The sequence below is a fragment of the Ammodytes marinus genome (assembly GCF_949987685.1).
Source record: "Ammodytes marinus genome assembly, chromosome: 8".
NCBI classification, from domain to species: domain Eukaryota; kingdom Metazoa; phylum Chordata; class Actinopteri; order Uranoscopiformes; family Ammodytidae; genus Ammodytes; species Ammodytes marinus.
The window spans coordinates 14,196,182-14,218,060 of record NC_137212.1 but is presented as its reverse complement, the minus strand read 5'-3'; positions in this window follow the sequence as shown (position 1 = coordinate 14,218,060).

Genomic DNA, 21,879 nt, shown 5'->3' with positions numbered 1-21,879 from the left:
CAGTGCTTACAGTACAAGGCTGCAAGGGGTTGATGTGGCAGGCTCGGTCGCATACGGTTATGACTGAATGATGCATTTTCTCATTCCATATTGGTCAGAATTATACCTTTTAAATTCCTTGATGCTATGTGGCTGCACTTTCAAGTCCAAGCTTTGTACTGGGTCAAACCTAGAGGTTAAGAATGTATGTTATTGAACGCTACAAATGGTTAACTCATCAAATACCTCCTGATTCTGCTTGGCAGTTGAGCACTCACGAAGAACACATTTCATCACATCGACTTCAGTTAGACTTGAGGTGGCCTTGACCTAGCTTATTCCTAGGAGCACAAAAAAAAAACTCTTTCATGTGGAAGGCATATGCTTCAGTATTACCACCGATCCTTTCCCTGGCTCTCTCTTACATGCACAGAAAGCATAAAGTGTTTATGACCCAGCGTTTCAGAGGTCACATTCAGACTTTTATTCGTTACTCTGTCATGTCAAATGCCCCTATCAGCTTTCCCCATCCCGTGCGTTTGTGTGACTGAGGTGGTTAAACAAAAATGCAGCGAGGGGTTCTGACCCTGACCTTTGACCCCATACAAACGTACATACAAACGCCAAGCCAATAACTAGCTTCCTTCTCAGAGCAACCATTCGCCTAAACAGGAGCATGTTGCTGACAAGTCATTTCAGAAAAGAAAGGGAGAAATGGGGCAAAAAAGGCATACAACAAATGGGTGGCTTAAGTGGGTTGCAATGTAAACAATTTAATTGGACACACTGATTGGGATTCCTATTAATTGTAGCATTGCATTATGGGGCTGAGGAGATCTCTGGGATTGTCAACTCATGACAGGGCCAACACAAAGGTTGCATCATTAAGAAAATGTATTCTTAGTTGGATGGCAGAGGGTTTTTTCCCCACAGATACAGAGGGGAACAGCATGCAACCTGGGAGTATTGAAACTACTGTATGCACACAATTTACCAATGAATAATAGTTGATGAGCACTTAATCACCTTTTTTAAATAGCAAAATCAGATCTTGATTATGGAAACACAGCCAACACAGACATTCATTGTGCTTTCAATATAAAAACAAATGTTAATGCCATTAGTAGACTGCATATGTGGAAACAAGGAGGAAACTGAGCTCTTTTCATATAACCTCTTTGCCCACCATCAGTTTATGTATATGTGCTTGTTGCCAAATGATCATGTTTCAAGTCTTTGAACCGTATCGTTTGAGGTATTTCAGGCTTTTTAAGAGCAAAACCGGAGGACCCTCATGCTTATTTAATTCATCCAGAGCTGCGTTTATAATTCACGTGGGTGTAGGTTCAGTGAGGCCACAGCAGTGAATGGGGGTGCACTAACTTTAGTGCCCAGCAAAAGCTTTCTCCAGCTGGGAGAATGGGCCCTGGCCTGCAGGCCACAGGCAAGGGGCCACATACAGTAATTGGCCCAATCCAAAGGGATTTATAGATTTTCACATTCAAATTTATATTGTCTGGTTTGCAATTGGGAGGCAAAAGGATAGTCTTACCTTTTTGGCTAAATAACCACTTTGTTAAACCTCACCGGAAAAAGAATAGTGAGTCTGCTGAGGGGAAACATGACAATAGGGTATCGCAAGTTAATAGTGAGGGAGAAGTTAGAAGACTGCCAAGTGAAAAAGTTATATATTTGAACTACTGAAAGTATAATGTAACCTCAGGAAGTATGATTATGTATTTCTACCTGTATCACCATATACTTTCAATTCATTTTACTTCTAACTTGCCTTCATGTTTCAAAAGACCATTTATAATGTAGCTATTTGCAATATTGTCCGATAATGTGTTCCTATATTTAATAACCTCATCATTACCGATTTTCCCCCAAAATAGATTTAGATTATCATTTAAATCCTTGCCCATTTCAAGCAATCATTAATTCAACAAATGCAATCAAAACAACTTATCAAAGTACTTCTATTGTATGTACGTGTCTTTGTTTTTTATTAAATTGTCAATGACACTTTAGAGAGAAAGTTACGGGCCAACACATGAGCAGAACATGGCCATGACAGATATTAAACTAAGCCAAAATGGTACCCATACAAACATCCCACAATGTGTAGACCCATGTACAATGAAGGTGAGCTATATGTTTAGATTGATTTAGCTAATAGATAGTAATACTATAAACTTTACATCCCTTTTTTGGTTTTGAACACAGACTGTATTGGGAAATCAATATTTTACATGGCCTTGATGACATGAAAGCTAACCTGTTAAAGCACAGAAGCTGGACAAATAAATTCTGTCTCGGTTATCATACTGTAGATGTTCAAAGAATAGCCGCAGTCAAATGTTTAGCAATGTGCTCAATGCAACAGAAGCCAAAACAGTGATTTTAAATAACCACATACTGCATTTACCATCTGTAAAAAAACATTGTAATACTGTATTCTTACAGAGATTGCAGCAGCCTATTTCCCTCGTATACATATACTTACTGTATGTCCACACCTGGCAGCTGCCCAACACATCTGCTTTGTCTTTTGTCTGCTATGTATACAATCCCACTGTAGCCATTCATTGTCAGTTGCCTTGCTGAGGACCACCTTAAAGCTGCAGTTGAGAGTTTTTTTACTGTAATATTTGGCAAAGCTGTCATAATAGCCATTCAGCTATATGTAGGTGAAGTGGTCTGAAAATATATTTTTATCACTTTGCTCCCCCCTGCCTCTGTGTGCTGCCCCCCCAAAATTGCCACAGCTCATGTTAATTTTGACCAATCAGAGCGAGGTCAGATTCTCCGTTCTTATTGGCTGTGGGACCTTGGCAACTACGTTGATGCGTCAGTTGCGTGAGCGTTCACGGCCCTAGCAGTCTGACACTAGCCTACTGTTTGGTACTAGGCTACTACGGCGGACAGCGAGTAGCAATGTCTTCACAAACAAACCCTCAATTTACCATTCCCAGGATACCAACAACTAACACCGCTAATACAGCAAAAAAACGAGGAAAGACGAATGTTGAAAAGTTAACTGCTGAAAGGGAGACGGAGAGAGCTCGAAAAAAAGTAGACCGGCCATATCTTCTTGCCCTATCACATCAAGACCTCTCCGACCACGACCTCGTCCCCTTCCTCTGCCCCTAGGCTGCCTGCCGCTAGCAGCAGGACGTCCGCTGGCAAATCTAGCTTTTTTTCTGGTGTTATTGGTGACTTTTTTTGCCAAAGCAAGTATCACCTCTTCTCAACGAGCAGCGGGAGCACTGACACGCAGCCCGCTCCTCGCGCAGCAGCCCCGAGCAGCCCCTCCCAGCTGCGGTCAGAGCAGTAGCATAGATAGTAGGAGATACACACACACACCTCTTCGCTCTGTTACAATTAGTTTGCTATCTTGCCTGGCTGTTACAGCTACTTTTGTTAGGACTACTAGCACACTTACAATGATTTTAAGCTAACATACATGGTATGTCTGTGATTAAAATGTATGCTCAATATGTAGCCTACGTAGTTATCATTACTAATGTTTAATCACCTCGGAATCGGACATGGTGTTTGTCTCCTGGCAATGTAACTGAATTTGCATGAACGCGCATAGCTGTCGTTCGGGGGGAGGAACTACAGCAGGTAGAGCGTTGGGAAAACAGCCGTTGGGATCCCAACGGCTGAAACTCTCAACTGCAGCTTTAACAAATTAGGTTGAGATTGTAGAGAATATTCAACCCCCAGAATATTCACAGCATGTTTGACTTACATACACTGTTAGGATGAATTTTGACTTACCTCGGTCCAACATGGCATGTCCTCTTTAATGTGTCATAGCCTACTACATGATTGTCTATATTTGTATATATTTTTCTAAGATGAAGAGATATGTTATAAGTCGAACGTCACTTAAAATACCATTGGGACATTATTTTTGCTGAGGCACTTTTGTCAATTTTTCTACAAGAAGTAGCAAACTACTGTTGGGTACGCATGATAGGACAACCAACAAGGGTCAGGCATTTTGATGCGGAAAAAACAACAACAATCATCGGCTATGTATTCAAAATTATCAGGTGAGAGTAATGTGCACCCTTATTTCATGGACAAGTGAGTGAACTATACGTACACAACAGTAATATGAACAATATGAATAAAGAATGGACGCAGCTGTTACTGAAATGTCAGGGCATGCAACAGTATTCTAGCAGGTAACCTAGTTTGAAAAGATGGTGGGCTTTTCTGCAAATATTCTTTTAAAGCAGGGGTTCTCAAACTTTTGATAGCTGAGGGCCAATTTAGGAACCCAACATTGGACCGAGGGCCGCCAAAGGAAAACATTTTAAAAAACTGAAATCATTTCAATGGCCAGCGTCTTTGCGTCTTTACAGTTTACATGTATTGGTCTGCATCCAATAATGTGTAATTAACACATTTTAATTAATAAATGAAGGGCTAGGTTTCATTTCAACATTGGGGAGACACATTAAAAGCGGGGTTCTGTGGGTTGTCCCCCAGAAAAATTTGAGGTTCGAACACTTCATTTTGTGCATCTGGTTAATTTCTATGCAGTAATTTGTGTCTTCTGTATTTATTTATGGTGGACATGTTAAGGAAAAGACAACTAGCTCCCATTGACGCAAATCTAATGGAATATAAATCAGTAAGGCACTGAGGCATTCTGTATTGCATTCAAATATTTATTCTACTTTATTGTTCAAAACTTTCTTCACATTGAAAAAGGATCACCTTTTGGAGTGTTTTTTTTGTAGGACTCACTACTCATGATGGAGCAGCAGTGTTAACTATTATGACACTATACATTGGAAATAAACAGGGTGGGCTATCAGCAGTCAACTAGGCAGATAGTTCCATGGCTATCAGCAGCTAGCTAACGTTAGCTTGTTAGCTAAACTTTAGGCAAAAGAGTTAGAAACCAGATAATGTTAGCATCCAAACATAGACACTTGACCTAATCTAATTCACCTTGAAGGTGAGAAAGTGCATTGTATTGGGCTTAACAAGCTCACTATATCTAACAACTTACATTGGGACCACTACACTGCCTTCTACACTGCGGGGGGCTGACCAGTCGTCTGCAAGGAGAGGCAGAGGCCAGCCAAATGTCGGCAAGTTTAAGATGGTACGGTCCACTGTAGGGGTGTTATTATTAATAATTGGGGAATGAATATATGTAAACAATTAGGAGGGATATTTAAGTGTTTCGACCCCTGTACTGTTTTTACTGTTATGGGGGATGCATCCCCTCCGTGCTTTTCAATTAAAAATATTTTTTATAATTCATAATTCAATGCGGGCCGCCAGATATGTTTCTGCGGGCCGCACTTTGAGAACCACTGTTTTAAAGTATATGGCAATGGTCCCTGGAAGCTTTGCTGCTTTCCATTTTGCATCAGACTACATTCTGACATTTAAAATATACACACATGTGTCTGTTGAGTTAAAGGTGAACATTTCAGACCTGAATAAAGTTTTGGACATAAAAAATAAAGCTTTCACTTCACTTTCCTTTATCCTGTAAAATAATTGAGTAAAAGTATTTTAGATGATCGGCCAAAATCATCTCTGTTCCTTGACAGAGAACTGACGTGTTTACTGTATGGAGCACCACATATTTCTTACTGTACATTTGCTTGAGTGGATCCTTGTGGTTTTCTTATAAGTAATGTCAGTCTGACATCCTGGCTATATGATATCAAATAAAAGCATAACTGTGATGAACTGCTGATGGAAAAACTATAAACCAATATATAAATAGCAAAAATATCCAAGTCACTTAACATACTATAGAAAATGTCAAGCAGAAAGGAAAGTGGCTTGGTCCGCTTTCGGACATTTGACTGCTTTGCCATAGACTTATAGTTCACTGACTGATTGTCTCTGATTACCTGCATTACCAAATGCTTTCTCCTTAATGTCTGAAACCAATATATGTGTGCTTTTATCGTGTGTGTAGGTGTGTGTGTGTGTGTGTGTGTGTGTGTGTGTGTGTGTGTGTGTGAAAAACTAAGAGGGAAAATGTGATATCACAATAAGAGAGGCTCATCATCATGTGTTATGATAATGTTAGATACAGTAAGTAAAACAATGTGTTCATTTTGGGTAAAATAATCTGTAGAGAGATGGAGTTTAGATCAGGCTCATGGCCTTATTTTCATACGTCATCTCATTTTTACTCGGAACCTGATAAAAGAGAAGTGCCGGGAAGAGTAGAGTGGAATGATTGAAATTCTACCTCCACCAGTAATGAACATCTTCAGGTTTTGGCCTGAGCTAATGTGTTCCGCTGTGGCCTGGCTTTAAACCGCCCTTTTTTCTTTGAGCCAGTAATGTTGTGTGGCCTTGCAGTATTAAGTAACAACTTGTACTGTCTGCTAAGAACATGACCCCACCTGAGAGTGCAGAAGGTTGGCTCCATGGGGGAAAATAGATACACGGCAACCATTCAAGTTCTTTCAACTCAGAAGAGAGACCCTTTTCTGGGTATAAGGCCCTGTAAAAGGGACAGCCAATGACTGTTTGTGTGCAGGTAAGTGCACCCATAAAACAACGGGATGAAGTTTAAGTAAAGTGAGTGAGTGAAAGACTTATAGGGCTTCAGAAGAATGAATGCATTCATGTTTCCAAGGCCCCTTGGATAAAAGCATCTGCTTAATGGCTTATGTTTGTTCTACAAAGTAGAATGAGGTGATATCATGCTACTGCATCTACAAGTCTAATTAAGTGTCACTTTTCTTCTGAACTCGTGGGATGAGTATGGGTAATTATGTTGTGCGATAACTAAATGTTTTGTATATAACTTTAGATTATTTTTTCCCCCCATCTTACAAATGCATGATTGTCTTTTTGTATTTGAACATGTCTGAATATCTTAAGCATTGTTTTAAAAGCATGTGTATCTTTGTACACTGTAGCTTTATTGTGTCCAGCCTGCAGGTGTGAATATGTAATACTCATATATATTTAAAGCAAGGCATTGCCTGTATGTAAACAGCACACCCTCATGTGGTCAACTTGTTCTGGATTTTTAGTTTTAAAAGAAGCAGTTCAAAAAGCAAAATGAAAAGATGAGAAGAACTCTATAATGAGCAGAAAGGGGGAAATTTAAGGGCATCCAGAGTTCAATCCATCTCCCATCAAACATCTGCTGAGTTGTTTATTACTGTCACTTGCCCAAGCTCCATCACCAGGCTTGCTGTTATGATTTGGGGAATCCACTTTCCTATCCTATCTGCAATCTAATTGAAAAATTCCCCCATCCTCCACAACACTTTTCTGATGTAACCAGCCTGCAACTTTGTTCCATGACTCAGTGTCTCAGGCTAAGTGCAACCACCGACAATGCATTCCCTAAATAACTGGCTTCAAATCAGAATTCCTATACAAATAGTCTATCTGCGGAGATGCTGTATATCGCTGGATTTACCAAAACTTCCTTGCTCTGCTAGCGTACAGATGGAACCAGTTACAGTATGTGTCTGTCTTTAAGTAAGATAATACTGGAAAGTACAATTGCTAAAGAGGGAAATATGAAAGGATGCTCTTGTTATTTTCACTGTGGTAAGTGGGGAACTTTCCGGCACATCTACAGCATTTTTGTGTGTCTAGAAGTGTGGGCGCTGCAGTCAGAGGCCCGTTGCCATTCCTTTATGTGGCCAGGCATTACCATTGTACCAGCCTCGAGTGCATTCTCTCTTGCTCCTTAATGGCCTAATTGTGGTTTTATATCATCTGAAGAGAAGAGAGGCTGTCTGAAGCCGCAAATGCCTCCGCTTGGCCTCCTATCAGTCGGTTAAGTCATTATCATATTGCCTTTGTTTAGAGTGACATGCTTTGGGGTGGGGCTTAGCCCGTGCATTGTCTCAGCATCAGTGAACGCTTGCAGTGCTTACTAATGAACAGTAATCCCCACACACCCTTCTTACCACTGTGTAATTGGCTGATTTATTAGTGGAGTGTGATAGCCAACCAAACCCAGAGCTTAGGAAATAACTGTGGGTTAATGATTGCTTTAATCCTCTCGCAGAGCAGTTCCAAACTTTGCTTTGTGTTTATATTCAAATGTTTTCCAAACCCTAACTCAGCGTTCAAAGCCGAAGTGCCTTCGTTCAATTTCATGACAACACTGAAAGCAATTTCCACTGGCCCAGTTGTGTGCCATTGAAGATGTATCTCTGCACCGCTGTGCTCTCTTCTCCTGACCAAAGGGAATAGAGAAAGCCTTGTGGGTTAGAAAGTCTAGCTACCTTTTAATTGCTCTTAAGAAAAGAGGGCATGTTCCCTTCTTCTGTATTCATCCGCATATACGACACCATTTGAAACAGAAGAACATTTAACTCATCATATTTAAGGTATTTTTTCCACTATGTTGTGATGAATTGCCTTTACACATAAACAAAGCTAGAATATTGTCAATTACAATGATTTGAAGTGGGTTCCTTTGTGCTGCATGTCACACTTTTGTGTTTGAAACTACTCTGTCAATTAACATGCATTAAGAGGAGAGGTTGTGTGTGGGGGACTGCAGTGTTGGGTGTTGGCAGAAAAAGACGGTTTAACATCTCAAGTAAACAGTCATAATGGTAAAATATGAATGAATGAGTCTGCACATGACTTTGAGTGTACTTAAATGATCGTCTACACATTTGCTGGCATTTAATTGTTGACGGCGTAGCGCCTTTTGGGTGCACCTTTTCCGCTCTGCTGCTCGTGTTTGTAAAAGGTATTGATCTTTCTAAATATTTGCATATCTCTGCAGAGACATCCATCTCCCCCCCAGACACCCCTACCTTTTTGTCCTCCTCTCCCTCCAGAAGGCTGATAATTAGCTTGCGTTGGAAGCTCATTAATACCTCGTCACCATCGAAAGAGAGAGAGTGAGAGAAAAAAAGAAAGAGAGAGCATGTCGTTGATAGATTCTCACCCATGGTTAGCCCCAGCCTCTCTGTTTGTTTCCATCTCCCTGGCTGGACGTTAATGAGACGGCGAGGGGTGGCAGGATTTTGCTTACTCTGTCCGTGCTCAGAAGACGTGAACCAGCCTTATAATTGCTAATTTACCCTTCCGCACACCCAGCAAGCGTTCCAAGATGCTGTCGAGACGTACCACATAACCATGCTCTTAAGATCTATTCAAAGCAACAGAGTAAAAAGCCTCAGGAGGAAGATTATATTTACTTTTTTTGAGAAAATAATAATTTAAGATCCAAAAGTTAGATAAAATAAAGTAAAAATAACACCAGTCCTGATTTTGGCAGATTGCTGTAGAAGAAATTTGAAAGTAAATAAATGATATGAAGTAAATATTTTGGCGTGTATGGGAATGTGATCACAACACACAAGACAAATTGTGTCCATAGATTTTTTTCAAAGCTCTGCCGTCTCTTTGTATCCCTTGCACACTGAGTCCAGGTACATTTGAGAAATGGATTCAAACTGGAACTGAAAGCATCATCTAGTTAAGCTGCCAATTATGGAAGAAAGCATAGTTTTGGACGCCACACCTATCCCGCATTTGAATAAGAGGAATTGTTCCCAAACCTTTAATCGAGAGGACCTGGGGCCTGTTTCAGGTAGCTGGTTTTGAGGCAACCCAGAGTTTGTTCGCTCTGAGTTGGTGGAAACTCTGGGTTTTCCGTTTCAGGTAGCAGGTTCAGTGCAACCGAGAGTCAGTTACTGCGGCAACATACGCCGTGGGTCTAACCTGCTGGATAGGTGGTTAGACCTACCCTGAGTTTGTTTTCACTTTACGCTGCAGCTCCGACTGAAGAAAGAGTGTCACTGACACACGCGTCCCTGTACAGTTTGAAGCAAAATCACTCTATAGAAATCTCCATCGGGATGTTTTTATCATTTCCTGATGATTTTACGTTTGACCAATCATTTATCTGATCAGTAGCCTTGTTCTCAGCCCTCGGTCCGTTCATATAGGCGGCCACCTTACACATCGTGACATGCTCTACATTCAGATTAATAAACCTATTTGTAGCCTATTGTATGTTTTTTAACGTCTGTGCCACTGAACAGATTTATGTCAGGTGGATTCATGTAACGCTGCGGCTGCACGCGATCGTTGTAGTTCACTTGTGCGATCCTAAAGTCACAGACAAGCCTCGTTAAATAGCCTAATATGAATATAAAAATGATATAATAATTTAAACTGTGATCACTTGAGGAAAATGGATCTGGTAATAAATCAATCAGGCTCTTCAATGGAAACTGTCACCTAATGTGTCTTGACGTTAATGTATTTCACTCCCCATTTAAAAGAAGCGACAGTCTGTTCTGTTTACTGCACAGTAGGCTTTAGGCACTGTCAGTAATGCTGTGCCGCGCCAGCTTTATTACTTTACAGCTGATATGCGTAACTTTTTAAGATAGACTATGGCTTCTCATACGGAAGCGAAATGATTATCTTGACAAAAAATGTTTGCTCTGTTTTTTTCTGAATTGCCGAGGAGATTAGATCAGAGTTATGAGACAATATCCCCGTTCATTCTTCTCCATAAGCTCATTCGTTAATATTTCTAACTCTAGTGGGAGGAGCGGAGATTTCTTTTTTTCTTTTTTGAGAAGTGGAGAAGTGGGAGGATCAATCATTTGTTTCTTCTGTTGTCCATGGTGAATCATGTTATCAGCGATCCATTGACGATGGCTTTTATGCACACGCTCCACCCAGAGTGAACACGCTCAGAGTTGATTAACCCAACGCTGATCCACTGTTCTGAAACCGAAAACCCAGAGTTGCTTATCAACCCTGCGCTCTGAGTTTACCAACTCAGAGTGCAGGATTAAACCCAGAGTATGTAAAACCAGCTACCTGAAACAGGCCCCTGAACAATCAAGTGCAATGCTTTGAATACCTTCCAGGGAAAAAGGTGCACACTTATCCCCATATTTAAACAAAATTGCGTCCCCCTCTCTCAGCAGGCTTTTCACCTGGCCTTCGAGTGTGGCCTTTGGTATATCAACACTTTTGCCTTTCATTGTGGTCTTGCACCATTACATACAAACTGCGTGGTTCAAGACCCTGCTTCTTTGTTTAAAATAGATTTACCCAAACTGAATTTGAGAGTGCTTTTTTAAAGTATTGTTAGAAATCACCCACCTAATGTTTTTAATACTCAACAGCTAGAGACAACTGATTGTAGAATGATTGGTTTTACTACATCCACAGAAAATCTGACAACCTTACCAGTTTTCTCATAAAGAAGGTTCTATTTGGTTTTGAATTAAACTCATAGTACTACTATGAAAACATTGTTTTCAGATAGTTTAGTCCAGTGTAAATTGGGAGGTGTTGGATTTACATGCAACCACTAAATAATGATAACTCTGATTCTCCCTCTGCTGCATCTCACTCACATACACACTCTTCCCTGAAGTCACTTCCTCCTGCCCTCCCTTATCCCAGCATGACAGGAAAGGATCAGCATCATCCCTTTCTTCCTCACCCCTTCTTTCCCTTCTTTCTCTTCCTCACCAACACCTCCATCTGCATTTCTACACGTATGTCTTATTTATCCATTCCTCTCAGATTAGGTCTCGGGAGATGAGAGACATCTGCTTTGTGTACTTTGAAGATGCATCGCGTTGCTCAATTACGTGCGGGGGCCAAGGTCTCGTTTGCATTCAGTGGCATGGAGAGAGCATTGCTAACAGGTGGTGGGAGAGAACATGCATGGCAGGCCGTCTGATAAATAAAATATATTATGGTAATGGCACTGAGGAGAGGGAGAGATGTAACTATTGCCAAATTGGCTTGCTCTGCATTCACAACCGAGAGAGGACAAGTTTTTTTTCGGGGGGAGGTGGATGCTTGAGACACACACACACACACACACACACACACACACACACACACACTGGCACATGCACACGCAATAATTACATAAATACTCTGAAAACATATCCCCAAGTAAATATTTGCATATGTTTATGCTCCTACAGTGAGTTAATTTGCATACATGTCTGAATACATATTCAAATGTGCTTATTTGTGAGGATGTATGCAAATGAACTGAAATGTTGATTGCCTTGCAGGAAAACCTCCAGTACTGTTTTGACTGGTGCTGGCAGATGGACTATAGCATCTTCTTCTCTGGGTGTATCCCATTACCTTTTTCAAACCCTAAGCCATCTCCAGGACAGAAGTTGGACAGGCACTCTACCATCAAGACAAATGAAAAATGTGCATTTAATGAGGAAGGAAAGGGGTGATGGTGGGGGGGGGCAGATGCAACCAACTTCTTCAAATCTGTTACACATGCAGACACACACTAAGAAAGACATTCGGACATGTGCAAGCAAGCAAGCAAACAAACAAACCAAGAGCATGCAGCACAGAACAAAAACCCACTTCAGCCCTTCTCCAAAATGCACACACATGCAAACACACACACAATCAGAGAGTTGACCCGGGGTCAGAAGTCGTTTGACTGGAGGGCATCTCATCTGAAAAACGAGAGCCTTGTAATTCATCATGCGTTTGATCGCTCGTCAGACATTATCAGTCTTCTGTGTCGTATCTTGAAGGGCTGAACAGACTTTGATTGGTTTATCAAATTGGTAACGGTTTCAAATTAAGAAAAACGACAAACAAATAATCAATTAGGAACGCAATACTGATTCTTTTTTGGTGGTAATGGCAATGGATTTGTCTTGACATAATAATGGATAGCAGAGCCCAACATCGTGGTACAGTACCAGCAAAATCTCATATAAAATACATTGGAAGGGACAGCGCAAAAGCAAACTTGGATTATACTTTGTTGGCTGCACCTAGTGGTAAAAGTACAAGGTAAATGTATTTGACTTTAAAAGCCTAACCATCAATGCCCAGGCACCCAATAGATGTTCATACAATTCATTATATTTAAAGTCCAATCACTATAAAGCTTCCTCCTGCTTCATTAAAAAACAAAACAAAGCTTTACCAGTATAGTTATTTGGTGCAGGATGTTGCGGGTGTGTTTGGCATTTTGAGTTGTCAATCAAAGCCCTAATGAGAAGGGCACGACAAGGTTTGGGATGAGGTTAATAAATGACAAACAAACAGGAGAGAAGGAGGCCCTCTGTTCTGCCACGATACCTGCCTGCGAGGGGGAATCAGGCCCAGATGTGTTATGGGTAACTCCTGGTGGAAGTGGTGACTTTTGGGGGTCACGCTGGGGCGGCTTTGTACACTCCTCATGGCCCACAGCTGTGCTCGCCATCTAGAGACCGCTTCACCTTTGACCCTGCGACCCCCTGGTACACGTTCGGTAGGAATGCCGAGTGATTGGCTACTACTCTCCCCTTTTCATTTCCTGTCGCTTCAGTTTTCACTTACAGCTTCACGAGTCTCCTGACGCCTCCCTGCTCATGCCTTTAAAGGGATTTTCTCAGCTATCAAGGAAGAGCCTGTAGCTTAAATATGAATTATGGATGGCTTTGAGACTAACAGCAAATCAATAATGTCTGCTCAGGAATGCATTACGCTTGTGCAACTCATTATTCAATAAGAAATAACGGCACCCCTAATCCCCTATATTTATGTGTTGGAACATAGTTAACTACTCTGACCCACTTATCTTTGAAATGAAAGGTCATGCATGGTTCGATATTGTACCACCGAGGATGGAATACAATTAGATTTCAGGGATTTCCAGTGTGGCAATCTTGGACATGATCTTGTAAGCACAGAGCCTTGGTACCATGGAACAAGTGTTACTGTTCATAGCTACACCCAATTACAGCATACTGTATCCCTTGGCACAGCTGGTTTCATAAGTCATCTTTCTTACAGTTTTGGCAACTTTACAACACACACTTGAACTTCAGTGAACTCACCGCAATAACAAAAGGACTACAATGGGTAGATTATTATGATGATTTAGGACAAAGATTTGGTCTAGTCCTGCATGTTGAACAGTTCTGTTAATGAGCCTTAATGTAAAAGGAATGTATGAGAGTTTATAAATGACCCAGGATTAAAATGTAGAAATCCTTGCTGGGCATACAGTGCCCGATGAGACACAATCTCATATGATGGGCCGAATCTCATAGCTTTAATCATAAAGCACAACTGTAGTTGAAGCAGAATGGGATCAACCGTTCCTGTTATTTGTGTTTATTGTCTCAGGTCCATTTAGTTTATTTTAAGCAATAAAGACGATATTTGATGATGGTTAAAGAGACAATTTTTGCGAGTTCTTTTGTGAGCTCCTTTTGCCTCGCCACAATATTCTCCACCTTCTTGTGAGTGACCCTGGTTTCGAAAACCTGACTTGAATCTTAAGTCTGAATTCATGTGTCGGCCCCCATGTTTTTATAACTACAAATGCTGAGCATGAGAGTGAAACGGTACACATGGTTTTGTGTCACAAAGGCTGTTAGACGTTTCATAGAAAATCTGATAAATGATGTAATTCACACGGAATGTGGCAAGTTGCCTTGGAGCTTTTCCCTTCAAGACCAAATAAAACTTTTTTTCTTCCACAAACCCCTCCTCATTATGAACTCTCCTCCTTAAGGGGAATGACAGGATGGGGATTTGGACTGCCAATGATGATGGATGGCAGCTATGGTGTAGATGAGGTGAGATGTGAGATGTTGTTCAGTCAAATGAAGATGAAAAGAGACACGTTCAAACTCTTTGCCTTTGGGTTCTATCCCTTCTGAGGCTGGGCTCCGTTTTCTCTCAGATGCCTGGGACAAATCCATTAGTGCTGCCCTATCTCAGCTACTGCAGGCGTCACCTCAGTCCGTGTCACTCTGTCAGCTTGTGAAAGGAGACGGGGACAGATAAACGGGCAGACAGAATGATGGCCAGAGCCAAGACAAAACAAGACCATGCACAATGTTGCTCAAGTTGACCACTGAAACTCAAATTCACAAATTCCATGATTCATTTCGACAGGTTGTGTAGGGACAGAACTGATAAATTACCTTTTTATATGCAAACAAAAAAAGGGGAAAAGACAATAATATGAACTTTTAAAGGCCTTTGTCTTTTTAAAAAATCTGTAGGTCTAAACATTTTCATACCATAGAATTGCAATTCATTGTTACACCTTTTTTTCTTATTTGGTCGGAAGTCCCTACAAATCCCATTCAAGCCACAGAAGCAATTGTAATTTTGCCTTGAGAGCATGGCTGAGACTAATTAAATTATGTATAGTTGGGAAGCTGCTTAATGTAGATAGTACACTACACTGGAACATTCTGGGATATTACATTGCCTTTTAATTGGTATTTTTTTAAAGAACAAAAAGAGAAATTTCACCCAGAAAAGTCAATCGTGTCACTTTGCGTTGTACAGACTGTTAAATCAGTCAAAGCACAAAATCGTCCAAACACACAGGAAGACACTTACGTATTTTTGTGAAGTGTGGACTAAAAGTAAATCATGACGTAAATGTTCCGCTGTATGCTACAAGTGTAGACAGATCTTACTGTATTTGTTTTGAACGAGAACTAAAGCTACTTTTTACTAATTGTGTTAGCTATCAGCGATGTCGCAAACGTATGTTTCTTAAAGTTAGTGTGTTTTTGCCTATTAATGAAGAGTCTGTATCACAAAAACAATGATGATTTTCTGATCAAACCCTTAACTGGACCTGGTGCTTGCAGATAGAGTAAAAAGTGTAGAACAATTTACTGTAGCGACAAGAGGCCATCTGTTTTGCTGATGTATTGAACGTTTTAAGTGCACATTGAAGTTTGACTAGCAAGTGACTTGACATTAACAGACAACCAGGGGATATTAGTTGAATTCCTAAGTGCTACATTTAGCTATTACAGAGTTACTGTAGCATATTACCTATCTTGTAAATCTGCAGCTGTACAAATGGAGAGACCTGTAAGACTGGGACAATGCTCTCCACTCAGGAGAGGGGAATGTACCCGCTCAGCAATTAACTTGTTGTTGTACAGTTTGACATGAATGTGAACTGCCCTCTGCCGTAAAGCAAAATTATTTTCATCAAGTTTAAATAAACCTAACCTTTTTGTCCTTGTACCACCCTGGACGACACAGGCCATTGTAGTTTGTTGTGGAATTCTGCTCCTATCATGGTAATGGATGAGACATGTCACGAAAGGGAAAGCAAAGGGAAATATTGGAGACATCAACAGGAAACTCTCACCATTGCAGTTCATCTTCTCCCCCCGCCCACTCGCGAAAACTTCTGACAACATAAGGAAGTTGGTGATAGTGAAGTGTTGAAAGATTTGGAAGGAATGCATGACAGTGCTGCAGGAGAGACCAGAATATAATGGGGTTGATGTTAGTGACTTGGCAAGTACTAGAACATATTGCTAAAAAAACATTGAAATACCACAACATATTGCCCAGTACCAGAACATATTGCTGTATCATTTTTTACATTTGAAGTACTTTGTCCGTGCATCTTTCATAATGTGACAACACATCAGTAATCAGTTTTTACTTTGATATTAGTGCAAAATGGAAACATATCTATATGCTTTGGATTAGCAACTCAATACTTTGAATAGTAACGAAGCTATTATATTCTGCCATGTTCTTCACCTGAGGTCTGACGGCTGGGCTTAATTGTAACGATACCTCTTAAAGGGCTTACACTGTAGGCAGGACACAAAAAACTGATATTTTTTTAACGTATCGACTTTCTGAAGCTTTGTAGTTGGCAGTTGTATTGCTGTCTTACATCGAATTGCTGATGAATATCTTGAAAAGTCCAGGGTAATCAAATGTTCCATGTCAGCTAGTCATTTCAAATGAAAATGAACAACGGTTTGAGACACCTTCAATTACAACTTTGTAAAATAAATGGAGCTAAACAGGCTCCTGAGGTAATCTACTTCATGGGAAAATGCAGTAGGAAAATAATTCCTAATGGACAGTTAATTTGTCACATCCATTTGCCCCAGAGCCCTTGCTAGTAAGGTAACACATGTGTTTAATGGGATATAGTATATATATAATTTCCAAAGCCTATATTTTCTTCACAATTACTATGTTGGATACAAAGCAGAAATTAGTACATTTTCTTTCATGGTTTTGCTCATTTATTTGTCAAGGCAAATTCATGAAAAAGTGAATTTTCTCATGTCCAAAGGCCTTAACTACAACAATATACAGACAAGAATAACTATATCTGATCATCTACTTTGTATTCTTTTTGATCTGAGGGTCAGAGGTCAGAATTGGGACGTGGAGACAATTTTTTAAAGTTTCAAAGACTGGTTTTATATCCCTTTCCCTGAAATCTAATAAAGCTAACCTGAAAAATACCTCTTGGTTTAGTCTTAATAAATCTACTGCTTAAACGATTGAAGCAGAGGAAAGTAACATAATAATCTCAGACCGCTGGTAATGGAGATTTTGCGGCATCCCATGATGGCTGGAATGATTACATACTTTTCTGCAATTTGTTTTAATTCATTGTTCATACTGGCAGACCAGCCTACAAGCGCAGGGAGAGTTCCTTCTCTGTCATCAGTTAAATGGAAGCAGTCCGATGGAGTTACCAGAGTCATAAAGAAATTCTATTATTTAACATCTGTCATCAAAACCTTCTTATTCTTGTTGATCATTTAAGCAGACTGAAATTGTAACATAAAAGTAATGTTATGATTTGCAAAAAGGCCTTTTTTGTCAATCCAAATTCTTGCATTTTACAACATTAACATTGTTTTGAGAAACTGAGATTACCCTAATTATTTGCAATAGTTCCAATTATCGTTTATGTTATAGCTCTTAACCTTAAACATATTTTTGTTATTGCTAAGACAAGGCAAATATTGTGGTCTTTACTGTAACAAATTCGATTTCTTTCTCCAAAGCAATTATTTAATTCTCCCACACTCTCACTTGCTGATTCATACACTCATTGTGTTTCCATTTAGTGTTTCCACAGACAAAATAAGGCTCACGTTTCATTCGGAGGCACTGTATCTGCCTCTGACATGGTCCTCTGCATTACCCTTGCTCATCCATCTACATCCGTGTACATGCTATGTCAGATATACTGTAGCTGCACAAATACAGTATGTGTGCTCTCTACCCTGTCACAGATAAGGTTTTTGGTTTGAGCTTCACAACATTGCGTGTTATCTCTGGTGACATAACTCTGGCGACAGGGTGTTTTCTTTTGTATGAGAGAGCAGGTCTGATTCGGTGGGTTGAGATAATCGCATTGCAGCCATTCCAGTGATTGATATTTCCCGCAAAGCCTTCTGGGATGCCATGTTTTCACAGAAGGAATGGGATGAACAGTTTTGTTTCTCCAAATGAAAAACAAATGGGACTGGATGGAAAATTGTAGAGGGGTGGAAAGGGATAACTATTTGTGTGGTTCAATGTCAACCACAAGGTCATATACCAGACATCAGGATCCCCCACAGTGGGAACGAGCATTTTGTTTGCACATTTTAGTGCTGTCATTGTCGCTGTAATCGTGCAAATTGGCCAGTTAATAATGGTTTAGTTTAGTTTATATGTTTGGCTTTGGTTTCATTCAGTTAAAAGAACAAAAAGCCAGAAAACAGAAACGAAGTGTATGACAAACCCCAAATCCATGACATCCAAAAATGCTTTGTATCATAATGTGGCTTTGGGTTGAAACTTACTAGCATGCAGTACTGCGGCCCTTTTCATTGTACCCCAGAGACATTAGACCAATTACCTTGTAAAGTCATGTGTCTCGTTAACTGATTGGTCTGGCGAGACAGAGACAGGCATATAGAGAGAGGGGCAGAGAGAGCACAAGAAACGGGAGCAGGGATTGTGTGTGTGAGAGAGAGAATGTGACTGTTTTGTTCTATAATCAGTAAGCTATGGGCTTCTTTTTTTTTCCCAAAGATTCCTAAACAGCGTTCAATAGCTACCAGATGGTGGTGGGTAAATATAGTGAGGAAACTTGATTACCTCTAAGCATTTTCTCTTAATTTTACTGAAGCTGGGATGTCCTTAAAACCACAAAGGCTTTATTCCTTTACCGCATATTCAAAACTGTAGGTATAAGATCTGTATAGTGTGCCATCGGGTCCCTTATATGAGCAAAGTGATTTATTGAAAGAAATAACAGAGTATGGCAAACGCAAGGTTGTGTTTGCCAAAGTCAGAGCAATAATGTGCTTTGAATAATAAGGCCTCCATTGATGATTTAAAACCATTATTCATACCGTTATGTGCCAACATTTTAGTATATTGCATAATTTGGGTTCTGAAGTGCCCTATTGGGTGAGGTAAAACCTTTTCAACTTGCATCATAAATGTGACTTCTTAATATGCAGAGCAATAAGGTGAAGTTTTTTTTTTCAGTACTGTTCTCTGTGAAAGTGTTGAAGCATTGACGGTATTAGGAGGCAATTTCCACTTCCCCGTAATGTATGCCACTATGCTGGGGAAGCTGGGGTCAGGGCTTGTGTAAGTTCAATGACAGGACTCAGAGGGATGAGGTCATGAGTCAGAAACGGCTGGTGTCCCATATATGTCGACAGGGGTCCTGGTAAACCCAACACTTTGCTGATGGATCATCCCATAGCGGGAAAAAAACTTTTAAAAGGAAGTGCAGAGTCGTTGATGGACACCGTGCCACATAGCTGACATATCTTCTCAATGAAGGCGTCCACAGCTGAGCAACGGAGGCAAATGTGCAAAAAAAAATAAAAAATAGGTTTCTTTCCAACCCTGGTATGATTTATGTCAAGTTCTTCAAATAAGGGTTATGCACAAAAGGCAGAAATCTTACACTGCTATGACTGATTTGATCAGACATGTAGACCTTCCAAAGTGTGTTAAATTACCCAGTGTGCTCGCCTTGTTGTCTCGTCACAGCCACTGCTATGTGGCACTCAAATTGCTGCTGGCTGCCAGGCTGGCGGTGTCGAGGAGTTTGCCCTTTACCTCGTGTTGCAAACTCAATCCAATTACCCCAATTAATCTGGCGGGAGAATGGAATGGAGATGGAGATTGTTTTGCTTGAGTCAAAATAAACACCGTCTCCTTCCCGTTAGCATTTGCACACGTTGCTGTTAATGAGTAAAGGCTGCTGCATTTTTGGCCATTTTAGCAGGATAAATGTGCATGTTTAGTAGATGGAGATCATGTCATGCATTACGTGCTGGCAAGATATGTGCAAAGCTTGTTTAGACTCTGAGTCTCAAACTCTCTCCTGGCATTATCAACTGCAGACAAAGTGAATAGGCGAAGACAGACTTTCAGAATTACTTGGTTACAGATGGAGAGGATCATATCTTCAAAGGGACAGAAATGCTGTTTGGTTTGATGCAGAGCACTTTTTACGAGAACAGCGTGTTTCGAATCATCTTCCACGTACGAAGAGCTAAAGAATCTAGCGCTGTAAAAATGGACATGAAAAAATGGACGGGAGATGAATGTAGGAGATATGAACCATGCGCTAGAGAACCATTTCATGGGTCGACCTGCTCAGGCGGAGTGGCGGTCCTGAGCGTTTCACTGGCTGCCTTTCCACTGTGCCGTACACTGTCCCAATGAAACCCAGGACCCCGTTAGGACATTTGGACTTTGTCTGAGTCAGCCATCGTAAGGTGACCAGCTGCTGGTTTATTAGCCAAGGCAGTCTGTCGACTGATCTCGTTAAAACTGCTGAACCTTACATGTAAGACCCATACCTGGTCCAGCAAAAACCTGCAGATGACAATGAACCCACATTTACTAAAAGGCTGCAGCACAGACCATGTGGCAATGATGATAAACCAAGAGAGAAATGGATCCCAGCTTCCAATGTCCAGTAGTGTAAGTTCTCAGCGTCCAGACAGCAGAGTTACTTTTAATGTGTTATTCAGCATATGATGTCTGTATGCATGTGAATAACTACAAACGCAGAGTTGAGCCCTGACATTCATAAAATATTTACTTTATAGTGCTGTCTTTTTAGAGGGGTTGCTCTTGCTGTGAGCCATTACTCATGTGTTATTGAACCAAGTGAAGACATTTGTCAGCAAGCTGAAACTTGATATTCCTGTCTCACTGTTTGCTTACCCACATTTCAACAGCAGTGTAATACCATCAAATATTATTTCCTTACCATTCCGGAGTACTTCATTATCTATCAAAAAAAATAAAAAAATTGACATTTGACATACTTTGCCCTAGAAAAACCCGCTGCTGGTTAAATTCGCAACAGGTACAGTACTATATTTGTAATGGAACTATGTTAAACAGCATCGTCCCTATTCAAAAATAATATGGAAAATAAATAATAATATTGTATCATATTAAACAGTACATCACTTTACCTTACAATTATTCTAAATAGCTCATTCTCTCCTGACTTCTCACGCTTGGCTTGGACTTTTTTGAAGATCCCTGATAAAGAAATCTGTGAAATAAAACTCCAAACCCTGACCTTTGAACATTGAACTCTGTTGACTCCTGAGAAAAGGGCCACTAGTTTCCTCAGCTGTTTCTAGGTTTGTGGCCTTGTGATAAGCTGATCCGGCAGGCTCATTCCCTCCTCCCTTACTCTGTGACCTTTGTGCTCTCAGTGTAATTGCCTCGGAGTTTGACGGACTAGTGTCTCTGAAGCAGATGATGTCGCACTGCAACTTGTGATAACAGCTAAAAAGGCCTCCTTCTCCCTGACTACCACAAAGCCCTTTTCAAGAACACGTTAATATCGGCGGTAAAGGAAGCTGCCATCTGCTAAGGAAATAAAGTCTCAGCCCCACAAAACTCTGGTTTTCATTTCCACTTGGGGGATAACTTCAAGCTTTCCTTCATGCACCTTTTAGCAGCACTTATGGTGCATAGTTACTGTATGTGGCCAGTTGTGTGCGGATTCCTGCTCAATACAGATGTCAAAATGCTTGTCCTCCTTGTTGTGATCAAAAACACAAGAAACTCTGCCATCCATCTTTAGAGAATGTTTTTGTTTTCTGC